At 57.4% G+C, this 26,218-nt stretch overlaps 1 protein-coding gene across 2 annotated transcripts in view; it reads left to right on the top strand.

The window, feature by feature from the left end:
- The first annotated feature begins 533 nt into the window (after positions 1-533).
- Positions 534-26,218, top strand: part of KCNJ12 (potassium inwardly rectifying channel subfamily J member 12) — a 40,725-nt gene continuing 15,040 nt past the window's right edge. The window contains exon 1 of one of the 2 annotated variants that reach the window (XM_027624477.2): positions 534-563. The gene's annotated coding sequence lies outside the window, so the exon portion shown is untranslated. Of the gene's footprint in view, positions 564-1,037; positions 1,593-26,218 lie in introns of those variants that run through there. The other variant, XM_027624476.2, reaches the window with a different exon arrangement.

Consider the following 26,218-nt stretch of genomic DNA (forward strand, 5'->3'; position numbering starts at 1 on the left):
GCCATCCTCCTTGGTTAGAATCCTGCAGCCCGTCTCCCTGCTGTGCAGACACATAATTATATTTCACATTAAAGGGGAAGCTGGAAGCCAAGGGGGCCAGGGAGCCCTTTGAGGCTTGTGCTCCGGGCACAGACCTGCCTCCTTGGCCCAATTCTGTGGCCCCAAGGCTGAGCAAGGGGTCAGACTGGTGATAAAATGGGGTCTTCCTGGGCCAAGGCCCAGCCGGGCAGGTCTGTCTGCCAGGATGAAAGGCCTGGGCCTGGCGGGAGGCTGAGAGATCTGAGGCCCAGACAATAGGCCCCAGGAGGCTGGGAGGGTAGGGCGAGTGGGGACAGGCTAGGAAGAAAGCCTGAGCCTTGCAGGGGTGGCAAGAGAAGAGGGTCACATGGGGGTCAAGTCAGCAGAGAGAGAGCACGAGAAAGAAAGAGAGAGAGAGGGAGAGAGAGAGAGAGAGAGAGAGAGAGAGTAGGGGGGAGGAGCACAGAGGAGAAAGCAGGAGATGGGAGAAGCCAAACAGAACAAGATGGGGAGGAGAGAGATGCTGTTAAAGAGGGGGAAATGATGTATGTATACGAGTGTGCATGCCTGGCGTGCAAAGAGAGGGGATTCCGTGGGAATGATGTACAAGGCAGGATCTGTGTGCACACATGCACACGTGCAGATACCGCCCTGCACGCACACAAATGAGTGTGTAGGCACCTGTGCACCTGCAACCATTATGCCTGTCAGGGCATGCATCTTGCCTGCTTGTATGCCGACGCCTGAGCTTGTGTACCCGGCTGTGTGCACGCGTGTGTGCAAGATTCCCTTGCTTGTGTGTGCGCCGGCCACGCACCTGTGTGTGCGCGTGTCCCTGGAGGACATGCCTCTGTGTGTGAGTCTGTGTGTGCGCGCGCGCGCCCCATTGCGCAAGTGGCTGGCGGTGTGTGTGTTGGGGGGGGGCGGCCCGGGGCTGGGGGCGCTCTGGGCCAGGCTAGGGCCCGGGTGGGCGGGGGCAGCGGCGGCGCGGCGCGGGGCGGGCGTGCTCTCGGCGGAGAGTTAGAGGAGTTGCCGAGCCGGGTTCTGGTGGCAGCGGGGCGCGGAGCTGGGTGCGCGCCGAGCTTCTGCCTCCAGCCGCCTCCTCGCCCTCCATTCCTCTCTCCCCGCCATCCCCGGGGCCTTGCCTCTGCCACCGCCTCCCGGGGAACGGTAGCCGGGGGCGAGGGGCTGGCGCGGCCGGAGCGGGCGGGGAGGCGCGGGGCGCCGGGGCGTATAGGGGAGCGCGCCCGGCCCTGCCCGGGATCAGATAACAGCCGGCGGGGGAGGGGGTGGGCCGGCCGCGCTCCCAGCCGGACTGAGGGACGGACGCCAGCCGCGCCGGCCAGAGCGAGCGCCCCGCGGCCGGGGGCGCCGTCCAGGCGCGCGCCCCCGACCCGTGGCTGAACTGGAGAGATCGGCGCCCCAGACCCAAGCGCCCCTCGGCATGGAGCGCCCCCGGGGGCTGCCCTGAGGCGGCGGCGGCGATGCAGCCAGCGCGGCGGCTGCCGGGGCCAGGAACGGCCGCCCGGAGCTCGGAGGACGCGGAGCGCGCCGCGCCGGGGGCACTGACCGAGGTAAGTGCGCGGCCGCCGGGCGCCCGGCCCCCTGGGGGCCCGACTCCAGCTCCGCGAAGGCCTCTCCCCGGCCCGGAGCGAGCACGAGGTGGTGCTGCAACAGGGAAGGTGGGGCGGGAGGGTTTTTTCTTCCTCTCGTTTTCTGGGTTTTTTTTTTTTTTTTTTCCTCCCTTGGTGAGCCATCGGAGGAAATGCTGACTGCGAGCTTTTCTTCCCCTGCCATGTCTCCGGCTACTGCCACCAGGGAACTTTGCTCCTTGCTAACCTTCGTCCTGGGGGCGCTCCGGGAAACTTTGAGGCGCCCTCGGTCCCCCTCTGGCCGACTAGCACATGGGGGCTCGGGAGGGAGCGTGGGGAGGCACTTTCGCGCGCGGCATCAGTCCTACCCGTGACCTTCTCAGGGACCCCGGGATTAGAGTGCGGGTGCAGAGGGGGGCGCAGTCTACGAGCGGCCCCGGAAATGCCCCCAGGCCCCAGATCTCGGGGTCTTTGGAGCTGTTTCTCTTTCCCACCTCCTGTGCTCTAATGGAGTAAAAATATTCTGGAAATGGTGTTTTCCGCTAGCCAGCGAGCCTGCAACTCCAGCCGCACCTTTTTGCTTTTAGAAGTCGGCCTTGATCGCAGAGGGGATGACCCCTCAACTGAGAAGCCCCCAGGGTTTCAGGGCAGGAATCCCCTCTATGTGCTCACCTCTGCTCTGGATGCCCTATGGGGAAGCAGGGTAGGGAACCAGGGGGCTCAGTGGAGTGGCACCTCGGGTGGGGAGCTGCTGGGGGTGGGTGGTGATGCTTCACATGGGAGTTGAGGCCCCAGCGCATATCTGTGCTGCCTGTTCTGATCGAGCGTGCACTGGTCATGTGAATATTTTTAAAACCTGTGTTTGGAATGGGAGGTCACAGCAAAGTGTTTCTTTGGAGGTGGTCTTCTGTTCTGAGAGGTTCTCCGGCCTCCTCACAGCCTGGACTTGCTGGGACTTGGGGCCACCCTGCTACCCATTTCCTAGGGCGTGTACCCATTTAGGAGCTCTGCACTGCCTGTGACTGTTTCTACTTTATCCTTTGCTCCCTGTGCCCAGGTTGGAGCCCTGGGATAAAATGCTGGGGATCTCGTGCCCCCCATATCCACCTCCCGGAACCCAGGTTCACAGGCTCTGTCTCCCAGGAGCGTGGAGGCGCCCACACGCCGCCGCTGAAATCAGCAGCCGCCTCCTCGAAGGTAGAACCCAGAAGGCGTTAGCCTCCGGCCTACCCCTCACTCCTCCCTTAGGTGCCAAAGTAAGGCCCGTCCTTCTATGTCGCGGCGACCCCAGGCTCACTTTGCGCTAGGTGGCTTCTTTGTGGCCCGTCACTGGGGCCGCCTCCATTGGCCGCTGCCAGAGGGCCAGAGAGGGCCAGGGAAGAGATCCCAACCCTGGGCCCACTGGAGGCTTATGGTCTCTGTGTGTGTGTGTGTGTGTGTGTGTGTGTGGAATACACTCTCCCCTGTTCTGGGAAAATCACCTCCCTCCTCATGCTGGGACCCCAAAGAGAATCCTCAGAGAAGTCTTCCCTCGGCTTTCTGGTGGTCACTTCCCTCCAGCCAAGGGACTGGAGGCTGGCAGCTCTAAGAAGGGGACCGTGGAAGGGCTCCCTTCAGGTGGGGTCAAGCCTCCTTAGGGAGGCTAGGGTGCAAAGGGGAGGGACTTGCTTGAGCACTCCCGGGGACCAGCACGGGTGCTCCGGTGTGCCAGACAGCAGCGGGTGCACCACTGAAGAGGGGGTACTCTGTAAATGCTAGGGGTTAGCACAGCTCTGATGTCCCTGGGCCCCCCTCCCCACCATGCCCAGCTGCCACATCAGACCACCCTAGGGCTTCTAGGTTGCTCAGGAGGGAGACACGGTGCGCGTTGGTGCCTGGTGGAGGGATGTCCGGTGAGCTGTGCTGTGCTGGGAGAAAGATATGCCCAGAGAGGGGCAGGGTCTTGCCCAAAGCCACACAGCGAGTTGCGGGTTTGAGCAGAGCCCTCCATCTTGCTCTTCGCAAGCCAGGGGCTGCCCCTGTCGGGCCTCTTGTCCCAGGGCCACGGTGTCTGCCCGAGGCTGAACAGGGTAGCATTGGTGGCCCTGCGGCAGGGAGATGGTAGGGACAGCAGTGAGGAGAGCAGTAACAGTAACGGCGACAGCAGTGCCCTGCGGGTATGCGGGGCCGGGCCTGACTCCGCCTGCGGGCACTTTCGTTTGGCCGGCCAGCCCTCCGGTGCCCCGGGCCACAGTTGGCAGCACCAGGCATGGCACCCGGGGGCCTTGGCGCACGTCTGGGACAGAAGCCACTGCGTCGTCAGTCCTGACAACCTCTTTGGCCCTTGCCCAGCCCCGGGCTGCAGGCTGCCGGTGCCCCCTTGGAGCCCACCTGATGCCCACTCTTAGTCTCGCTGCTCCCAGGCCTGGCTCGGGGCCGGACCGGCCTCCTGACAGGTGCATCTGGTATGTGTTGCTGGGCCCCCGCCAGGGCTTTGCCTTGAGTGACACACGGGCACACCTGCCCCTCCCCTGGGGCCTGCAACTGGAGCCCTGCCACAGGCTGGCGGAGAGGAGGCCGGGAGGGAGGCAGCTCAGGGGCAGCAGGAGGGGTGGAGGCTGGGCTGGCCACTCGAAGGTGTGGTGGCTGTGGGCTCATTCCCCAGGCCGGCTGCACCAGGGGAATCGGCTGCGTGATAGGAAGACAGCAAAGGCCGGAGATGAAAGAAAGCAAGCCGGCTGGAAACTGGGCCGCAGGCAGGGCAGGGGGGTTGGAGGCTTTAGAGGAGGCTTGGGGGTGGGGCGGGGGGGGGGGGGCTGGGCTGAGGAAGGCGGATTTTCCAGGGGAGCTGGGGCCGCGGGCGGGACTGGAGCCTTCACTGGGCACTGGCTGAGGGCCCAGCGCTCTGCCACCTGATTTAATTTCCTAATGGGCTGCCAGTGCAGAGGGTAACATTAGCTCCATTGTACAGACGGGAGATCTGAGGCCCAGGGAGGCCTGGGAGGGACTGGAGCCTGTGTCCCTCAGATCGTGAGCCCTGGCGCTCTCCTGGGGACAGAGCTGCACCTTCCCTCACTCCACAGACACCCCGCCCGGCTGCCTTCGTGTGCCAGGCTGGCCACGGGGTGCCTGCTTGCCGTCCCCGGGCCCTGGGATGTGTCCCGCTCTCTCCCTGGGACCTAGCGAAGGGGCACACCTGCCCCTCCCCTGGGCCTGCAGTAGGTGCTCAGGAAATGCTTGGTGGGTCTGTGTCTGGGCTGCTTTCTCTGGCCGCAGAGAAAGGCCGGGGGGGGGGCCTCAGGGGGACTGTCTCCTCACTGTGGTGCCCTGAGCTGTGGCAGGCTCTGAGCTCTAGGGGTGGAGACCCTGGCTGGGGCCCCAGCGCTGTGTCTGGCATACAGAAGGTGCTTACTAAACTGGTGTTGAATAGAGGCAGACCCGGCCCCTCCCCTCGAGAATCTCACTGTTTGGGAGGAGCCAAGGTGAGTGAGGCCTGTGGTATGACTGTGGCTGAGTCCCTTCTCTTCGTGTTCAGTTGATCGTCTGCGAAGTGGGACCAAAGCCTCAGCTGGGGAGGCTCCTGAGGAACACCTGGGAGGGGAGAGTAGAAATGGGAGCTTCTGGGTGGAGGGGGAGTCTGAGCAGAAATGGGAGTGTGGAAAGGGAACCCCCCGAAGCGGGGGGAATGTGAGCATTTGTGGTGCCAGAGCCTTGAGAATCTGTCATTCCAGAGTGGCCTTTCCTTGGACATGTGGGGACCTGAGGCCCAGGGAGGGCTGCAGCAGAAGGCCTCAGACACAGGCCTCCTGCTCATGCTGTGTGCCCCTCCCCCCTTTTGCTCCCCACACCCCCACTGATGTGCCACCGCTTGGGTCTTCCTGCCCAGGGCTGAAGTGGCAGCTGCGGAGGCAGCGTGAGGCCAGGGGGACCCGGGGGGACCCCTGGTCCAGGCCCCTCATTGGCCTTCAGCTCTGTAACACCAGACGGAGTGCTGTTTGCACAGCCAGAGAGGAACGGGAGCCCCTTCCTCAGTGATCCCAGGGAGCAGGGCTGCCCTGGCCCTGCCCTGATGCTGCCCCGGAGTCAGTGGGAGCAGCCTTCTGGCTCCTGCCAGGGCCCCGTCCCCCTCAACCAGCCTGGACGGAGCTCTCCCACGCCCTTGGGCAGCTGAAGCCTCCTCCTCCTTCCCTCTCCTGTGGTCTGGAGCTCTTTAGAGGACTCAGTCTTGGAGAGGACCTAGGGAATGAAAAATCAAGCCTTCAGAGTGGCCATGGCTGCTTGAACACCTACTGTGGACTTGACACAGTCTGGGGGCTTTCGTCTCCACCTTGGGCTCAGGATCCTCCCGTGGTCCTTTCCCTCCCCGCCCCAGCTCAGAATAAAAGCTGCACTCCTCGCTGTGGCCCACAGGGCCCCGCACAGTCTGGTCCTCAGTACTACTCTTCCCACCACTGCCTTCCTCTCCTCAGGCCACCCTGCCTTTCTCCATGCCGCGCCTCCAGCACAGGACCTGCTCCTGCCCCAGGGCCTTTGCACATGCCGCTCCCTCTGCTTGAAACACTCTTCCCCAGATTGCCACACAGCTTCCTCCCTTGCCATCTTCAGGTCTTGTCCAAGTGCCACCCCCTCCGTGAGGCCTCTTCTGAATAACACCATGGCCTCCGTGTACCCACATGCCCTCCCCTGCTTTTTTCCTCCGTAGAATTTAATGCCACCCGCCACATTATGTTTTATTTGCTTATCTTGTTTATTGCCTGTCTCCCCCACTGGGATGTAAGCTCCTTGGGTTCAGTTTGTTCCCAGCTGTGTCCCCAGTGCCTCCAGCAGCACTCAGTGAGTAGTAGATGCTTGGCAAACATGTGGGGAGTGAATGCGTTAGTTCAGCCATGCATGGTGCTTGACATACCGTGAGTGCTCTGCAGTAGTGGGAGCCAGAATTATTGGCCCATTCTGCAGATAAGAAAACCGAGCCTCGGAGAGGTGTGACATCACTGGCCCGGAATTGTGGGGCTCGAGAGGGGCAGAGCCAGCTTTCAGACCTTTTCTCTGAGCCCTTGGCCTGCCATCTGTCTGTGTGAGGGGGAGGGAGTTGGAATGTATTTCGGGCCCCGACTCTGCATTGAGCTCTTTTTGTCTGACCTTACCCGCTTCGAGCTCTGAACCTTGCTGTGTCCCTGGCTCTGGGCTTGCTTCCAGCTTAGGAGGTCTCCCACCCCAACTCCGTGAGGGGCAGAAGCCCATTGCAGATCTAAGCAAACTGAGGTGCAGAGAGTCGGGGCCACTCGGTCCGGCGCTTTTCTTCTTGTTTGTGCATCTTCGTGCCTTCCTTCCGTAAGATGTGTGGCAGCCGGCCGCAGGGGCTGGGGGCGGCCGAGGGGACAGTGTCTCCATTTCTTGCCCAACTGAGCATTTTCACACACCCGTTGGCTGTTCGTGTTTTGTGTCAGTGTGTTTTACCTCCTTTGCCCTGTCTCTGTTTTTGAGCACAACACCCAGGTTTAAAAATTTCTTTCTTTTTTTTTTTTTTTATGTTTCAAGATTTGCCACTATCAACTTTAGCAGCTTCCCAGTTGTAAAAAGAACCTACAAGCGTTGTAGTTGGCAAAGCACAGCCCCTTCCGTTCCCCCGGCTCGTCCCGCTGCCTCTGCCAAGCTCAGGCTTCCATCCCTTCCGAGGACGAGCAGACAGGTTCTGAGGGGCTGGGCCTCGGCCAGGGCTGCTTAGCTCCACCAGGCGCCCACCAGGCTGTTGGGCCAGATGTGCCCCGGGCGGGGCACCGTTGCTGGACGCCCACCCTCTGGGACAGGAAAGGGATCAGGTCCTAAGGAGCACCCGAGCTATCTCCAGATTGCCTGTGACTGTCAACAGCCTCTGACCTGCCCCCCTACCCGGCCCTGCGAGTGGGTGTCCTGGGAGTGGGAGTGTCCCCTGGGAGTGGGCAGGCTGAGGCCCAGAGGGGGACAGCCGCAGCCTGAGGTGCTACAGCTCCTTAGAAGCAAGGTGGGGGTAGTGATCAAGACTCTCTGTCCCCCAAAGCCTCCTTGCAGCTGTTTGGAGACACTTAGGAGAGCTGGGGGCCAGGAGGAGGGAGCGTGTGGAGATGGGGAGGTGCTGAGCTGTGCGTGAGTGTGTGTGCGTGTGTGCACGTATGTGCATGCGTGTGTGTGCTTGTGAGTGTGCACGCATGTACGTGTGTGTGCGTGTGTGCATGCGTGTGCGTGTCTGATGGAGAGGCTGAGAGGCTGAGGGCAAGAGAGGTCAGGGAGGGGCTGTGCAGCCCCCACCTCCTGCCCACCTCCCTCTCCTTCCAGCTGCAGCCTGAGCCCCCCGAGCCGGCGGCTCCAGCCCTGCAATTCTCCAGCACTTAAAGCAAAAATACATCACCGCCAGCAGCTGGCGTTCTGGGTGGTAGCAGCTGCCTCCCTCCTGCCCCAGACCCTGCGCCTCTGGGCTCTTGGTTCCAGGCCAAGGCCAGGCCGGGCTTCCACTCAGGCCTGTGGGGGGCTGCTGAGATCTGGAGGGGGCCGAGGGGAGCTGGCCCCATCCCTTCACAGGACTCTAGAGCTTGCAAGGCACAGGGAGCATGGGGCCTGTCTGGGTCACATGGAGGGCAGAGGTGCCTGCGCTGTCGGGGCTCCAGGGGGTGCGGGGCGCTGGGGGCAGGTGGGGAGCTCCGGGCTGCGGCTTCCTAGAGGCCTTGGCTGTGGCCTTGTGGAGGCAGGGTGTGGGCAGGGCGCGGGACGCCCCCTTACAGGCTGCCCTCAGGACCGGCCCCTGGCGTCCCTTCCGTTCCCTTCCCCGAGAGGTCTCTCCGCTCGGATGTGAGTGCGCAGGCTTGGGCCGGACGGACTTTGGGCGCCACTCATGCTCTGCACACCTCACTCCTGAGCGAGTACGGAGCCCTGCGCCCCGTGTCTGCGATGGCGGCTGATGTCTGGGTGGGTGGAGAGACTGTAAAAGAAACCAGCGAACGAACATGGGAGGCACCGTAGGCTGTGTCCTCTTTTTTCATTAATCGTTATGGTTTTTAATTATCTGAGTGTCAGAGGCTCGTGGCAAAGTATGAAACCCGCGCAAGGGTGGAAAGTGAGTTCCTTCTTTCCAAACCCTGTCTCCGCCTCACCCCACCCCACAGCTTTATGTTCTTGAGGTGACCATTATTAGAGAACTTTCTGGATTGTCTGAGTGCTTACGCAAACATGCGAAGGTAGTTATATAAACATGCTGATATCTACAGTTCCCTTTCTTCCTTTCCTCCTGTCTTGCTTTCTGTTTTTTTTTTCCCCCGTGGGATCATTCCATACCTGCTGTCCCTGCTGGTGTCCCAGCCCTCCAGACCCAGGGATTTCGTCCTCTCTCCTTTGATGGGCTTTGGGTTGAGGGCTGAGTCACAGAGTCTCCGGATCATAGAGTCTTAGCTGTGGAGTCTTTGAATGTACAGAGCCACCCAAGTGCATGGGTCACGGGTTCTTTGAGTTGTGAAGTTGTAGCCTCTTTGAGACAGAGAATCTAGAATTGCAGAATTGGTGCATCTTAGCCCTGGGAGAGGTGCCGAATCCTCGATGGGGTACCTCCTTCCTCAGAACTCTCTGGGAGCATTGGGAGAATCCAGATCTCCTGGCTCCAGCCCCAGAAATTCTGGTTCGGAGGGTCTGGGGTGGAGCCTGGGAATCTGCACTTTCCAATCTCTCTGACGGCGCAGCCCCCAGCCCAGCCCCCCGCGGGGAAGTCACTGCGCTACAGTGAAACTCCCAGACCCGGGGTAGAGTCCACCTGCTCGGGGTCCTAGGGACCACTGCGCCGACCCAGGTCTCGCTCAGCACAGCCTGAACAGCATGGGGAGGGTGCTCGCTGCCATCACTTGCTTCTTCACGGTCCTCATAGCGGGGGGGGGGGGGGCCTCTGTTCGGGGAATTAGTCACCCCTGATTCATCTCCGAGCTGCTCCATCTTGGGTGTCCACCGTCTGCTTGGCCTGCCTGTCATTCCCCTAACCTGGTTTGAGCCGCATCTGAAGGCCAGCACCCGCCTTATTCCACTGAGGGCCCCTGGTAGGGAGGATCTGCTAGCCGAAGTCCAAGAGAGGTGTGAATCACCCCTGCTGCTCTTCTACCCGAAGCCTCAGTTTCCCCATTTACAGGATGGGCATGAATGCCATGCCCACATCTGGGCATCCACTTTTTCACCCCCTCTTGGGTTTGGCTCTGCGGTCAAGGCAGGGCAGCTTCCGACGTCACCCGCCTCCACCCCCCCCCCACCCCCGCCCCGCTTGCCTTTTGCCATTCGGGCCGGAGACTCAGCCATGCCCATTTTCTTGGCCTGCTGAGCTTCAAGCTGTCGGCAGCACCTGCCTGGCTGGGGTGGCCAGGCCCCCTACCAGGCCCTGGGAGCCTTCAGGACCACCGGAGAGGGTGTCCCCAGCAGTCTGCGGGGAAGCTACAGAGTGGTGCTGCCCTTCCCTGGGGCCTGAGTAGTAAAGAGACCCTGGCCCGCCCACTTCCTCTCCTCTGCTGACCCTGCCAACCACAGCCTCACGGGCACCCATGGGGCCTGGCCCTAATCCTGCAGCAGATGCTCTAGCCCTGAAGCTCCAAGCCCAGGTGACCAGGCTTCGGGCCCCATCCTGACCCAGCTACCTTCCTGGGGGTCGCAGGACCAGCCGTGGCTGAGCGGGCTCCGGGGCTCCTCTGGAGCTGCGACCCGAACCAGTGGGTTCAGTTTCTTTATCTGTGAAATGGAAACACTAGGGGAAATGGGTTGAATGAATCCATATACTTGAAATTGTGTCTGGGTTGTGAAAGGAGCACAGAGGCAGCAGTCCAGGGGGGACAATTGACCAGGTCCAGAAAAGAGAACAGGCCTGGGGACAGTGGGGAGCAGATTGCACCCTGTGTCAGTTTCCCGTGGCTGCCATAACAAACTACCCCAAGCAAAGTGGCTCAAAATGACACAGACTTATTATATCCTAATTCTGGAGGCCAGAAGTCGGAAATCAAGATGTCGGCCAACTTGCTTCCTACTGGAGGCTCCGAGGGAGAATTCTTCCAGGCCTCTCCCAGCTTCCGTAGCTGCTAGCAAGCCTCGGGGTGCTTTGCCTTTTAGATACATCCCTCTGATCTCTGCCTGGGTCTGGTCTTGTCATGTCTTCTCTTCTAAAGATACTTGTTGTCGGATTTAGAGCCCGTCCTAATCTAGAATGATCTCATTTCCAGATCCTTAATTTAATTATGTTTGCAAAAATTATCTAAAGAAGATCACATTCACGGGTTCTGGGTGGACATATCTTTCGGAGGGGGAGACTGTCATTCAACCCACTACACATCGTCAACCAGGATATGCTGTCCTGTATCTTGATTTTTTCTTTTTTTTAAAAAGATTTTATTTATTTATCTGAGAGAGAGAGAATGAGAGATAGAGAGCACGAGAGGGAAGAGGGTCAGAGGGAGAAGCAGACTCCCCGCTGAGCAGGGAGCCCGATGCGGGACTCGATCCCGGGACTCCAGGATCATGACCTGAGCCGAAGGCAGTCGCTTAACCAACTGAGCCACCCAGGCGCCCCTTGATTTTTTCTTTTTTAAGAAAAATACTCTATTTTAGCTGTGTATTTTGGAGTCACAGAGCATTGGGGTTACCTACTTGGTCTCTGCTACTTACCAGCTGTGTGTCCTCGGGCAAATTTTACTCGACTGTTCTGTGTCTCAGTTTGCTCACCTGCAAAATGGGGATATTAATGGTCCTTCCTCCCATCAGGCTGTTGGGAGCAATCTGAGGAAACACGCAGCCCTGGGATGGGGTGGGTGCGGTAGATGACACCTTTTGTTAGTACATCAATCATTGAAATGGTTATGAAATCTAACTATTTCCCACGTGAGGCTGAATTTCCATTAAGTTAGCCTGCCTCATTCTGATGCGCGTCTGTCCCCGCCCAACACCAGTGGGGTGGGGGGGCTGTTACTGCCAGAGCGAAACCCAGATGCTTAGGTCCTCATGCCTGGGTTGTCCCAAAGTTCCAAAAATAGCTCTGTGGGGTCTGAGGGCCTGTGCCTTTGTGACTTTGAGAGCTGTCACTGCTGGGCCCTCCATCCGGTCATCCCATTGCCCCCAGGTCTCAGCAGAGTTAAGTGTGCCACCACCCCCCCCCACCCCAGCGCCCATGGCCACCAGCGTCGCCTGTCACCCAGACCCTGCCGGTCCTGGCCGTGAAGAGTGCAGCTTCCACCCCGGCTGCTTCATTTATCTTTTGCTTGTTCTAGAGCCAGGCGGAGCAGTTTTCATGTCAAAACACCTTCCTGTAGTTTTGCTGGGCGCTACCAGCTCCTGCAAAGAGGTTATATTCCTGCGCCTTTTCCTTCCACCAGGCTGAGGTCCCTGGGAGGCAGGTGGAGTGCCCGTGCCGTGCCAGGAGCCGTGTCTCATCCCCGTGGCCCTCCAGGGGTAACCCCAGGGACAGGAGGCGGTTGCCTCACTTCACAGATGCCAGAATTGAGGCTCAGAGCACAGCCCCTCATGGCTCGGACAACCCAGTCTGTGCCTGGAGCCCGAGGAGGGGGCTCCTCAGGGTCCCCAGCCCCTGAGAGCTTGAAGTGGCTGGAGGGAGGGGGCTGCGTTCCATTCCTGCCGCCGCCCCCCCACCCCCACCCCAGGCCACCAAGCCGTGTCCCTGTGGAGATGGCCCCGGTGCTGACGAAGCGCTGCAGTGCGTGGCCTGATGCCACGTGGCCCTCAGAGCCTGGGTGTCCTCAGCCCCCTCCCTTGGCTTCTGGTGGCCGTCAGGGTATTTTGGGGGCTTTAGCAAAACTCCTGCCCTGGTGGTGAAAGCAGCAGTCCATGGTGTCACCGGGTGCCTTTATGTCTCAGGAAGTGGCGTGACGTTTCGCTGAGACTTGGAACCCAAAAATCATAATGAAAATGACTATTTACCCGGTGTCTTCTGGTGCCAGGCGCTGTGCTCAGTGCTTTCCCGAACATTATCTCATTTAATTCTTAAAGTGTCCTGGCCAGGCGGGGGGAGTAGGGCTTGAGAGATGAGCCACTGAGGGACGTAGATGGCCAGACAGCATTTGAACGCAGCCTGAGATGTCCTATGAGTGGGCCTCAGTTTCTCCCCAAAAGTCTTTTAGGGATGCCACAGGTCCTCCCGGGGTCTCCCCTGAGGGGGCGGAGATGCCCTGGGCCAACGATCCGGGAAATGCAATGTTGGGCATGCACCAGCTTGGCCTGGATTCAAATGGGGCTGTCCCCCTCTGTTGACTGTGTGTCTCGAGGCAAGCAGCTCCACCTCTCTGAGCCTCAGTCCCTTACGCTGAGAAATGGGGCTAAGTCTACTCCGTTTAAACCGTGATTCTGTGCGCCAAATATTAGAAGTATTCCAGAGTTCTAGAAGATCGAGGGTTCTCAGAGTTCTGTCCATTTTGCAGGTGGAGAAATCGAGGCCCCAAGAGGGAGAGGGACTGGCAGAGCTGAGCCCACACTGAATGACCTGCTGTCCTCCATCCCTTGTGACGTCAGCCACAGAACATGGGCCTGGTCCAATTTCCTTTGTTGTTCGTCCCCACGAGACTAGAAGAGAAAGATCATTGCTTGAGCACCTACTGTGTGTTGGGAGGCTCGTGCAGGGGAAAGATTTAGGTCAAGGTCCTGCTACAGCTCTCAGGGTGGGGGTTCCTCCCCTTTATCCGTTTCTTAGATAGAGATGGGAACTAGCATCTGTTTACTGGCCCCATACCCCTGGAGCCCCCACCCCGCCCGTGGAGGCTGGGCGCATCAGGCTGTCTGCAGACTTCTCCATAAATATTGTTTGACGCCCCAGGATGGGATGGCAGTGGTTTTGAAGCTTGTGCAGATGAAAGGAGCTGTTGCTCACTCACTCGTTCATTCACCCATTCATTTAACTGTGGCTTTAAAGCGAAATTAATCCATGTGGCCTGAGGAGAAGTTTCTGCAGAGGGTGGGACGCTAGGGGTGGCAGAGCAGAGCAGGCACCCCAGGGAGGGGGTCTCTAGCCCCCAGCCCCACAGGAGACTGCTGTGGCACCAGGGCCATCCACGGTGAGTTTCCAGCCAGTGGAGACTTTAGAGAGCCCTTCAGAACCATCCCTGGGGCCCTAGGCAGTGGTGAGGGCAGAGCGGTCTCTGGCCACCTGCCTCCTGGGCCCACCCTAACCTTCCTAGACACCCAGGGAGAAAGACCGAAAGGACACGAAGCCCTGGCCCACTGTTGCTTGGGGTGCCGATTAGCCTCATAGGCCCCTCTCAGCCCAGGTCCTGCTTCTGAGCTTGGGCTGCTGGGCCCAGACCTATCCCCACTCTCTCTGTTCCAGAACTTTCTCCTCAGGTCTGGGACCCTGCCTTCCACTGCGAGGTCCTGGAGCCTTAGCTGACAGCGTGGCTTCCTCTTTCACTGAGAAAATCCAAGAAGAGAACTTCTACCTTCTCCCCGCACGGCTACCCGTGTCCTGGCCCCCGTGCCCCTCAGCGAGCCCTCCTTTCTTTCCCGTGGATGGAATGTTATCCTGCCTCGTCCACGGGGCCCCCACCCCTCTCGCCTACTCACCTAAGATCATGCCTGTGGCGAGTCTCCCTCTCTCCGCTAGACACTTTTCTACACTCTGCACCTGCTTCTTCCAAAGGCAGTCATTAATGACCCGTCATAGGCCAGCACTTTCTCCAAGTACCAGGACACTCCAGGGGACAAAACAAAGTCTTGACAACACCCATTCATGGTAAAAACTCTCAGCAAACTAGGAATAGAGGGGAACTTTCTCGACTTGATAAGGACTAGCTACAAGAAGACCTATAGCTAACATCATACTTAACGATGAGAAACTGTAAGCTTTCCCACTAAGATCAGGTACCAGGCAAGGATGTCCCTCTCACCACTCCTTGTTAGCATCGTGCTGGAAGTGCTTGCTAATGCTATTAGGTGAGAAAAGGAAATAAAAGGTATACAAATTGGGAAGAAAGACACAACTGTGTTTGTTCACAGATGACATGATTGTTCATTTAGAAAATCTGAAAGAATAGGGAAAAAACTGGAACAAATACGCAGTTTTAGCAATGTTGCAGGATACAAGGTTAATATACAAAAGTCAATTGCTTTCTTATATACCAGCAATGAACAAGTGGAATTTGAGATTAAAAACACAATACCATTGGGGTGCCTGGGTAGCTCAGTCGGTTAAGTGTCTGACTCTTGATCTCAGGGTCGTGAGTTCAAGCCCCGCATTGGGCTCCATGCTGGGTGTGGAGCCTACTTAAAAAAAAAAAAAAAAAAGGCAACAACAACCCCCCCAGTACCGTTCATATTAGCCCTCCCCAGAATGAAGTATATAGGTATATGTCTAACAAGATGTATACAAGATCGTTAAGAGGGAAACTACAACGCTCTGATGAAGGAAACCAAAGGAGAACAAAATAAATGGAGAGATATTCCATGTCTCTATGTTGTCAGGTTGTCTGTTCTCCCCCGTCTGATCGGTAGATTCAGTGCCATCCCGATCAACATACCAAGCTGATTTATGGATAGCAACAAACGGATTACAGTTCTATGGAGACCCACATTAAACTGTGGAAAGAGCCAAGATGTCCATCAACCGATGAATGGATAAAGAAGATGTGGTGTATATACACACAATGGAATACTATGCAGCCATCAAAAAAACCCCACACAAAATCTTGCCAACGTGGATGGAACTAGAGGGTATTATGCTGAGCAAAATAAGTCAATCAGAGAAAGACACGTATCATATGACCTCACTGATAGGAGGAATTCTTAATCTCAGGAAACAAACTGGGGGTTGCTGGAGTGGTGGGGGTGGGAGGGATGGGGTGGCTGGGTGATAGACATTGGGGAGGGTATGTGCTACGGTGAGCGCTGTGAATTGTGCAAGACTGTTGAATCACAGACCTGGACCCCTGAAACAAATAATACATTATATGTTAAAAAAAAAAAAAGAGAGAGATGGTAGGAAGGGAAAAATGAAGGGGCGGAAATCAGAGGGGGAGACGAACCATGAGAGACTATGGACTCTGAGAAACAAACTGGGGGTTCTAGAGGGGAGGGGGGTGGGGGGATGGGTTAGCCCGGTGATGGGAATTAAGGAGTGCACGTATTGAATGGAGCACTGGGAGTTATATGCAAACAATGAATCATGAAACACTACATCAAAAACTAATGATGTAAGGTATGGTGACTAACATAACATAATAAAATTTTTTTGAAAAGTATGGCATTGACTCAGGAACAGACAAGTGGATCAATGGAACGGATTAGGGAACCCAGAAATAGACCCCCTATCAGTATTGTCAGTCTATCTTTGATAAAGTAGCAAAGGCAATACCATGGAGCAAAGATGGTCTTTTTAATAAATGTTGGTGAAATAACTGGATATCCATAAGCAAAAAAATATATGAATCTAGACACAGACCTTACACCCTTCACAAAAATTAACTCAATTTGGATCATAGATCTAAATGCAAAATGCAAAACTATTAAACTCTTGGCCAATAACGTAGGAGAAAACCTAGATGACCTCGGATGCCTTTTTAGGTACACCATCCATGACAATCCATGAAAGAAATGATCGACAAGTGGACTTCATTAAAAGTAAAAACTTATGCTCTGGGAAAGACCGTCAAGAGAATTAAAAGACAAGCCATGGACTGGGAAAAAAATATTTGCAAAAGACACATTTGGTAAGGGGCTCTTATCCAAAAAATACAAAGAAGTTTTAGAACTCAACAACAGGAAACAAACAAGCTAACTAAAAAATGGGCCAAAGACCTGAACGGACACTTCAGCAAAGAAGACCTACGGATGGTAAGTAGACATATGAAAGGGCTCTGGACGTCATATGTCATCAGGGAAATGCAGACTGAAACAACGAGATGCCACCACACACCTATGAGACTGGCCCAAATCCAGGACACTGACCACACCAGATGCAGGCAAGGGTGAGAAGAAACAGGGATGTTAATCTCTGGTGGGAATACAAAATGGCACACACAGCCTCTTCGGAAGACAGTTGGCTGGTTTCTTAAAAACTGAACACACTATTATCATACCATACTTCTTGGTATTTACCCACCAAAGCTGAAGACTTAACATTCACAAAAAAAACCTGCGTGCAGATGTTTATAGCAGCTTTATTCATGATCGCCCAAACTTGGAAGCAACCAAGATGTTCTTTAATAGGTGAATGGATAGATAAACTCTGGTCCATCCGGACAATAGACTATTATTCAGCAATAAAAAGAAATGAGCTCTCAAGCCATGAAAAGACATGGAGGAACTTTAAGTGCAGATGACTGAGTGGAAGAAGCCAGTCTGAAGAAAGCTACGTGCTGTATGATTCCAACTATATGACATTCTGGAAAAGGCAAGTGGTTGCCTTCTCCGGGGTACAGAAGAGGAGATGAATAGGCACAGCACAGAGGATTTCTAGGCCAGTGCAACTATTCTGTATGATACCGTGATGATGGATACAAGTCATTATACATCTGTCCAAACCCATAGAAAGTACAACAGCAGGAGTTAACCTGAAGGTAAACTGTGCACTTTGGATGATTATGATGTGTATATAACAAATGTCCCATTCTGGAGAGCGATGTTGATAATGAGGAGGCCATGCATGTGTGGGTACAGGGGGTAGATGGGAAATCTCTGTACCTTCCCCTCAATTTTGTCGTAAACCTAAAACTTCTCTAAAAAATAGTCCTAGAAGACAGTCGCGGATGCTGAATCCTTGCCCTCACATGTCAATGGGCAACTGAGCGTGGACCATGGAACATACAAAGGAAAGGGGGCATGTGACCAGAGCGCTTCCTGGAGTCAGGGAGGAGCCAGGAGGAGATCAGAGAAAGGCCAAAGGTGGCTGGTGCTTAGGGGGTTCAAGGACCCGCATGGAGAACAGGACGTCGGGGCTGGAGGAGCGCGAGTGAGGAGGGGGCCTTGTGGATGGCCTGGAGGCCATGCAGAGTTCTGGCATTGTTTCTTTCTTTCTGAGGACAGCAAGTGTTTCTTTTTCGCTCCCTGGGCCATGGCCATGGCTGTGGCCATGACCCTGCTGAGTGGGGGCAAGGAGTTAGGCGTGCATCTGTCAGGCTTTGGTTGGGTTCACATCTCTTTCATGTGACTCCTCAAAAACCATTATTTTTTTGAGGCAAAATTCACATAACAAAATGAACCGTTTAAAGCGAACCATTCAGTGGCATCTAGTACATTCTCAATGTTGGGCAACTAGTGCCTCATCTTGTTCCAAAACATTTTCGTCGCAAGAGGAAACCCCGTGCTCATTGAGTGGTCATTCTCCACTCTCCCACCCCGGCTCCCCAGCCCCCCAGCCCCTGGCAACCACGAATCTACTTTCTGTCTCTATTTATTTACTGACTTGGGATGTTCATATACACCAAATCACACACGCCTTCGTGTCTGGCTTCTTTCACTTAGCAAAATGTTTCTGAGGTTCATCCACATGGTCGTGGGGTCGGTACTTGATTCATTTTATGGCTGAATGATATTCCATTGAAGGATGTACCACATTTTTTGTGTCTTTCAGCGGCTGATGAGCATTTGGGTTGTTTCTACCTTTGGCTATTGTGAGTCATGCTGCTGAGAACAGTCGTGTTTTGTACAAACAGTGGTTTTCAGGCCCCTTGGGTGAATACCTAGGAGTGGAATGGCTGGGTCAGATGGCAACCCTGTGTTTAAGTTTCTGAGGTTATATTATCCTGTGTGGATAATAGGCCTGTGTGGCTCCACACCCACCTCAGTGCCCCGAAGTCCTCTGCTTCCACCCATGAGCCTCAGCCATCCTCTCAGCCAGCTCCCAGGCTCGTCTCTAGTCCAGGTCTGCCTTCCACTTCCAGGCTCGGCCACCTCCCTGCCCAGCGGCATCTCCCCTGTGTGTCTGGGGACACCTCCGACTCTCTGAGCGCCTACCTTCTGCTGACCCTCTGCCCCCTCTCCGGCCCCTCCCCAAGCTGTAGGTGCCCCCCAACGTGGTGGCCGGCAGGTGGGGAGGGCCAACTGCGGCTCCGCCTCCTGGCAGGACTGCTTCCTGACTCCAGCGCTGTGCTCTGGGCGCCTCATCTGAGCGGCAGGTGCATCCCGGGCTCCGCCTCCTATAGGGCTGTCCTTACGGTGAACCTGGGCAGTCTGTGGAGAGAGCCAGGTGTGTGGCCGGCACCAGGGAGCTCCGAAGCACCTTCCCGTCCCCTCTTCCTGAGCCGCAGCAACTTCCGCAGGAAGCAGTCCAGGCACGCCACAGAGCTTTTCTGAGCCTCAGTTTCCCCGTGTGTAACATGGGAATAAAAAGCTACCCACTAGAGGCCCTAGCAGGGTCCTGTGTCCCGGAGTTCCCACAGGCCTGGCACCCAGTAGGGACCCAGCCTGTGTCTACTTGGGGGTCATGGACATGTGCGTGCTCCGCTGTGCCCCGTCCGGCAGGCAGGCCTCCCGAGGGAAGGGTGGCTCAGCCTGCTACACTGGGCATGAAAAGGCTGCAGGAGATAGAGGTCACCTCCCGATAGGAGCCCCCTCCGTCGCCTCCCCCCTGGGCTGCAGCTGCTGAGACAGGACGCACAGGCCCAGCTGATCGCCCACCCCCTAATCAGCCTGTCAGCACTGAGGATCCGGCAAGAGCCCCCCACCAGGGCTGTGCCTGGAGGCTGGATTTGGAGGGGGTCCCAGCCACCTGGCTCCCCTTGGCCTGCGGATAGATGCTGGTACAGTTGGGAGCGGGGAGTTTCGTGGACCCCGACCCTCCTCTCTGCTTTCCTGCCTCACAACCCAGCGTCCTCAGGAGGTGGAGCCCAGACCACTGGGTTCAGACTGTGGGACCTGGGACCAGCCGTGGAGCCAGGGTCAGACTGTCCGAATGGCAGACGGTCTAGATGGTTGTGGCCCACGGTGATGGGGCTGGTTTGGGGCTAGGACACAGATGTGGACTGTAGAGACGGGTGGAAAGCCTGAAGGTGGGTGTGGGCATTGGAGATGGGGGCGGACGCCTGAGTTCTGTAAGCAGGTGGGGGAGATGTGTGCTGTGACCAGTGAGGAGGGTGTGACCTGATGGCATGGGCAGGTGTGGGTGGCGTACCTGGTCTGGGCCCCCCGCTTCCCCATGCTCTGACCCTCAATAACGTCTGCCCCTCTGGCCCAGCGCCCCACTCTCTGGGGAGGGGCTGAGGCCGCTTCCAGGCCAGGGCTGGGTTTTTAAGTCATGTGTGTTTTACTTTGTCCCGTGCCATCCCTCTGCCACTGCTCTCTCTACAGTGGCACTTGCGTCGCCCCGACTCCCAGGTTCTCTGGCTCACCTGTTGCCCACGCTGCACCCCAGCTGGAGGGAAAGTGCAGGCTCCTGGGTCTCTGGAAAGGACGTTTACTGGAAGCTTCTGCTGCTTCAGAGCTTTATGGGTGTTGACACACTTTCACACGAAAATCCTGGAAGATGCCTTCCTCTTGTCATCCCCGTTTACAGATGAGGACGTGAGGTTCAGGGAGGGTGAAGAGAATTTCGGGGCCCCCAGGTGCTCCTCTGAGCCCCAGTCTCGGGGTCTGGCTTGACGGAGCAGCCCTCAGAAGCCCAGCTGCAGGGTCCCGAGCAGTCTGTCCTTGTGCTGCTGGCTGTTCCTGGGGCTGGGCCTGCTTGCCCCCGCCCGATGCACCCTTCCCTGTGCGCACAGAGCCTGTGTAGCTCCTTGCCTGTGTGCAAGGGCTCAGGTGTTTTGCTTGCTCACAGGACCGACACTGTCTGCGGGCCGTCGATCCGGTGTTGGGGGCCTTTCATGCCCTTCTGGGGGCCTGGGACTCCAGTCTGGGCTGCCCTCACCGGCAGGGGCCAGCACGTCCTGGGCCGTGAGGGCCCGTCCACCGTTTCCTTCAACGGCCAATTGCCGAGCGCCCACTCTGCGTCGTGTGCCAGACCTATCTCTGTGTCCCCACTTTACAGATGAGGCCACCGAAGCCTGGAATGCACAGTTCAGTCTCAGAAGTCTGAAGCCAGCCCCTGTACTCCCGCACTGAGTACCGAGAGCCCTTCCTCGGCAGGAGGATGCTTCTGCCAGCTCAGGGGGGCCACTAGGGAGCACTGCTGGTCACTAGGGCTAACCTCTCTTGCCGCCCCGTGGGCTGGAGCAGAGAGGAGAGTCTGGATCTGGGCTGCGGCCCACATAAAGTCTCCAGGGTTCTTAGGCCTGTGTCCCCAGGCCTCAGTTTTTCCTCTGTAACATAATAGTTCCCACCTCATAAGACTCTTGTGTGGCTTAAACGAAAGAATGTCGTCCTTGGGGACAAGGTGTGGTGTATAGCATGTGCTCAGTAAACATAAGCTTGCATCGTAGACCGTTGTTGTTCTGAACACAGACACGGAGCCCTTGCTCTGTGCCTGGCCCCGTGCTGGGTGTTTCCGCAGATGGATCAGGGACTAGAAGGTCAGCTTGAGGCTAGGGGCATTGGGGGTGCCTGGTGTGGTCAGGGCTGTCTCAGAGAGAAACCCCTGGGCTGCAGAGGGTTAGGGGAGGCCCCAAACCCAGCCCGGGCACCTGAAGGACAAGCTGGAGGTCAGCCAGGAGGTGGGTACCCTGGGGGTTAAGGGGACAGCCGGGGCCAAGGCATACGGAGGTGGGACCTGCTGGGAGTTCAGTGTAGCCAGAGATAAACTGTCAGGAAATGTCAAGTCATTTTCTTTTCCAGAAACTCTTTCCTGGCCCTGCTGGGGCCATAGAAAAGGAGTTCCTGAAAGTGCTTGAGGCCCCCTGGAGCTGGCTGGCCTAGACAGAGACCACAAACACACAGTGTGGTCAGTGCAGGGACGCGTGGGTCTCTTCCCTCTGTACCCGCAGTGCCTGGCACAGAAATGCTATTCCTGCGAGTCACAGTGATAGTGCGAATAATATTTGTCTATGCCAGGCACGGTTCTAAGATTTCATGAAATCATTCATCATCACGGCAATCACCTTTTTATTACACCTGTGTTGTAGATGGGGAAACTGAGGTCCGGAGTCCTGAAGTAACCTGCCCAAAAGCTACAGTTTGCACGAGGCCGGTGCTCAGGCAGGTGCTGCAGGCGGGTCCAGGGAGAGGGGAAGGGCGTTCTGGCTCTGGTTCAGGCGGGGTGAGTGGGCGGGACTCTCCTGGGCTGGTCCAGCGTGTGGCCTGCGCTGTCCTATGTGTGGCCCATGCACAGCCTGCCCTCTCTGGGCCCTGAACCTCTGCGGCCAGCCTGGGACTCCTTCCGCTCCCCAGATGGGCCACAGTCTTGCTGTCCTTAGGTCCCTGGCAGGCCGGGCGTGGTGGCCTCTCGGGGTCCCCAGCAGGCAGATACCGGCCGGGGGTTGCTCAGAGGTACCTGCTGCCCTGACTTTGGAGTTGAAATGGGAGTGAGGGGCTGGTTGGCTCTCAGGTGCTTGCTGAGGTCAGAGATGAGTGCTGTCACACCTGGGCCTGCTTTGTTCCCCCAGTCCTGTGGGGCAGGAGTGACATCCTCATCTGACAGGCAGGGAAACCGAGGCTCAGAGAGGCCCAGCCAGGTGCCCAAGATATACAGCCAGGGAGTCACAGAGCCGGAATTTGAACCCAGAGCTGGCCCACTGCAAAGCTCGTGCAGTCTGGATTCAAGCAGAGGCACTACCTCGGGCTTTGCAGATAAGGTGAACGCACAGTGGCCCCTTGCTTGGTGATCACGGCATGCAGGCCCCATGCTGTCTACCAAGTCCTCACATGCCCACCCCAGCCCTCAGAGGCACTGTCAGGGCCCATCCTACAGATGAGGACACTGAGGCCCAAAGACGGGGCCAATCTGTTTGGTGGGATTTGGGGTTCTAGCCGGTTCTGCTACTAGGTGTCTCGTGGAAAGCCAGGGGTTAAGGGATGCCCTGGGAGTGGGCAAGGGGTTTTCAGAATTCCCCAGCCCAATGTTGATGAGCCCCGGCCTGTCCGGCTGTGTGAGGGGTCCCATCTCTGTGAGGGCGATGGCAAGAATTGCTGTGATTTGAGTGCCCTTCCCATCAGTGGGGTCACCCAGGGCATGGATTCGAGCACATTATCGGTCAAGGTCGCCTGCTGGGCTTCCATTCCTGGCTATGTGACCCTGAGCAAATCACTTCACATCTCTGAGCCCTGGTGTCCTTATCTGTATAACAGGGATCAAGAGAGTACCTACGTCACAGGGCCATGCTGGGACTCAGGGAGGCCAGATGCTGGGGGCTCTGGGGCTGCCTGCCACCGCTAGATCCCACTCTGCCTCTGACAGACAGTGTGGCCTTAGGTAAGCACCTTCACCGCTCAGTTTCCTCCTCTGTCAAAGGAGGATAATAGCAGACTGTGTCCTGTAGGGCTTTGTCAGGACACAGTGAGGTAGTCAGGGGAAAGCCCCACTAAATGTGAGCAGCGGTCCTGCCACAGGCTCTCAGGCCTGGGCCACCCTGAAAGAGTGAAGGAAACGTCGGACGTCTCCAGCCTGAGGTCCAGAGGTCACTTCCCGGAGGCCACCCCTGTGGGGGGTCCAGCTCCTGGTGGCCTGCAGGGAGCAGATCGCCAGCGGTTTCAGCCCCGTGCACTCGGTCTGATGAAATATTTATAGCAGGCAGTGTTTTGGAGCGAGGCTAGGGAAGCGTCTGTGGGTTGTCCCTCCCGGCATAGGCCGTGAGGCTGAGGAACTGGCCATGGGGATGAGAAGAGATAGGAGCTCGTGAATAAATCATCGCAGGATCAGGGCTAATGGCCTGACTGTGGGGCAGCGCGTGCAATTAGTGCTTTAATTGTCCAGAGAGGGTGACTTCGGTGCGGGCAAGGCCCAGTGTCCCCGGGTTTGCAAAGTGCCTGGTGTCTGGGGCGCCCTCTGCTGGGCTGCAGGGAATCTGGGAGCGGGCTCTCCCCGTATCTGGCGGTCAGGGCCCGGGCGCCCACCGCATCCCTGCTTGCTGACCTCTGAGGGGGGCTCCCAGGATTCTAAAGGGGATACTCAGCAAACCGGGCCAGATGTGGGACCTTGGACCAGCGTCTCGGGTGTGGGCAGCGCTCAGCTAGCTCAGGGACTGGGCCTCTGACCCAGTGGGGGTGGGGTAGCTGTGAGCAGAACCTGGGGGCTAGGGGGCTGAGCCTTGCCCCCTCCCAGCCCTCCAGCTCCTTTTCTTTTCCCAGCCTCTTTGTGTTCAGTGATTTGTTTTTTTTTTTTTTCCTTTGAACCAAGGCTGTCCCAGCTGAGCCCGCTCCTGCCCCGTTGCCGAGGTGACCAGACCATCTCTGCCATCCCATGGCCACTGCCAACCAGCTTTGGGCGAGGGTGAGGGACTATAGTGTGTGCCCGTGCACCTACCCTGAGCACACACGCATGTGTGTGCCACGCCTCGTAAAGCTTAAACATATATATACACATGTGCAAGAGCTGATACGCAGAGACCTACGCCATGGTGTCCAACCCCAGCACAAACGTAGGCACAGATCCATCCTTGGGAAGCCTCGGGCCCATGTCTGTGCGCACACGCAGTAGACCGCACAGGCGCCCCTGTGTTCCTGCAAAGGAGCAGGGGCACACAGAGTGTGCACACGACACACATATGTGCACTATCCTGTGGGAGACAGAGTGTGCACACGACACACATATGTGCACTATCCTGTGGGAGACACAAGCGGGTGGGGCCGTCCACTTCATATCTCCCACTTCTACCCACACCCTAACTCGGCATGAGCGCCTCCTCTGGTCCCCGGAGCTGCCTGCAGGAGCAACCCTGGGGATGAACACCTCCTAACCCCCGCCTCCCAGGCCCTGTACCCTTTCGCAGGGTGGACAGCCTCAGGCCATCGCAACCCCTCCCTCCCACAGCACCACGGACCACTCCGGGGACTTCCTTGCCCCTTGGGGGGATAACCAAGGCTCGAGTTCTAGGCACCAGAGGGCTGGAACCTAGGTGCCCTTGGCAGGGACTCATTCAGCAGCACCCCTGTGACTTGCTGCCATCCTTCTGTTTTTCCTCTACTCCCAGAACCACCTCCCAAATAAACTTCCCGCTCCCAAATCCTTCCCTCAAGGTCTGTTTCTATAGGGTCAGGTGCCTACACATCACTGACACTTCTAGAAAAACATGTACCTGCACCCCAGACCTTACGTCCATGCAAGGCTGTGCCCACACGTGAGCACCTACTGTGTGCTGGACCCTGATCTGGGCACTTTGCAGAGATTAACTCTGTTAATTCCCCAACAGCTGTACCAGGCAGGCAGTAAAATTAGGCCTGTTTAACCGATGTGGAAATTGAGGCAAGGATTAATCCTATAATTGTGTGTCTTCCTGGTGGAGGCAGGGCAGGCTGGAGCAGGCAGGGCCGTGACCAGTGTGGGGAGAATCTCTAGCTCCCCGCATCTCCCTCTGGCTGGCAGATGCTGGTGTGAGAATGGGAGTAGGAAGCAGCCTCATCCCTCCTCCTGGCTGCTGCCCAAGCATCCCAGTCCCTGGACCCAAACGACCTCTCCACAATAGCTCGCCTGAGGAGGAGACGGTCCCCCAGCACTGACAGGCCTGTGGCTTTGGTGTGCCGGGGTCTCTCTCGGACCCTGGTTCTTCTTCTAGGGGCAGGACATGCGGGCAGTGGTCCCTAGGCTTGTTGAGAGGCAAACACAGTAGGCGCTACATAAAAGCTTCGGGCATGAGAAAGATTTTTCTGGGGTTCTCGGTGGCTGTCCCACCTGCTCTTGGGACAGAGACCTGCTGGTCACGCCCCCTGTTCCCAGACAAATGTCCCCAAACCTACCTTATCCTTTTGGACGCAGGCTCGGAGAGGGCCAATGGCTCAAGGTCACACAGCAGGAGCCAAACGGGGTTCCGCCACCGGTCCCCTGCTTCCCCACAGCACCACGTAGCTGTGAGGGGAGGTAGACAGCGGCGCACAGCCAGGGAAGCCTCACTGTAAGAGGCCGTCCTGAGACACCTGGAGAGACTGTGGTTTCTCCTAGAGACATTAGCGCCAGGCTTGTGTGGTCAGGGACAGGGTCTGTGTTCCCATCGCCCTGGAAGTCCTGGATTCCCACGCCCTCTGCTGTGGACCAGCTGTGTGACCCTGGGCAGGGTGCTCACCCTCTCTGAGCCCGTCTCTGGCCTCTATCAAGAGGAATGACCTCATGCACCGAAGTAGCACATGTCACAGTGTTGGGCACGCCTGATGCACTGTGGGTGTGCCATTCCCGTTTGTGGGGGCTGGAAAAGCGTGTGTGATGGTGAAGTCGGGGTGAGGCAGCTGTGGGGGCAGAACGTCGGTTGCCCTCTAGCTATGGGTCCCTTCCCAGCCTGAGCTTCAGTCTCATTGTGACTTTGGGCCAAGAAGAGCCTGCACCTCACCCAGGACTAGACAAGGGAATGCATGGAAGACGATGCTTTCAGTACTCTTCCCTGTCCCTGGCCTGGGCCCCAGAAGGACTCCCCGGTGACTCTGGGCTTGACCTGGGACATCAGAGGTGGGTCACAGGCTGAGGCCCCGCCAGGTCCTCTCAGGCCTCATCTTGCCCCGTTCCCTCTAGCTGACCCTCCTCCATCAGACGGGAGCTTCTCGCCTCCAGCCTGAGCGTTTGCCATTCCCTGTGGAGGTCTGGCTTTCTCCCTGGTGGCCGGACTGCGCCTTCCCGAGTGGCTGGACAGCCCTTG

This window comes from Zalophus californianus, chromosome 16, assembly GCF_009762305.2.
Source record: "Zalophus californianus isolate mZalCal1 chromosome 16, mZalCal1.pri.v2, whole genome shotgun sequence".
NCBI lineage: Eukaryota > Metazoa > Chordata > Mammalia > Carnivora > Otariidae > Zalophus > Zalophus californianus.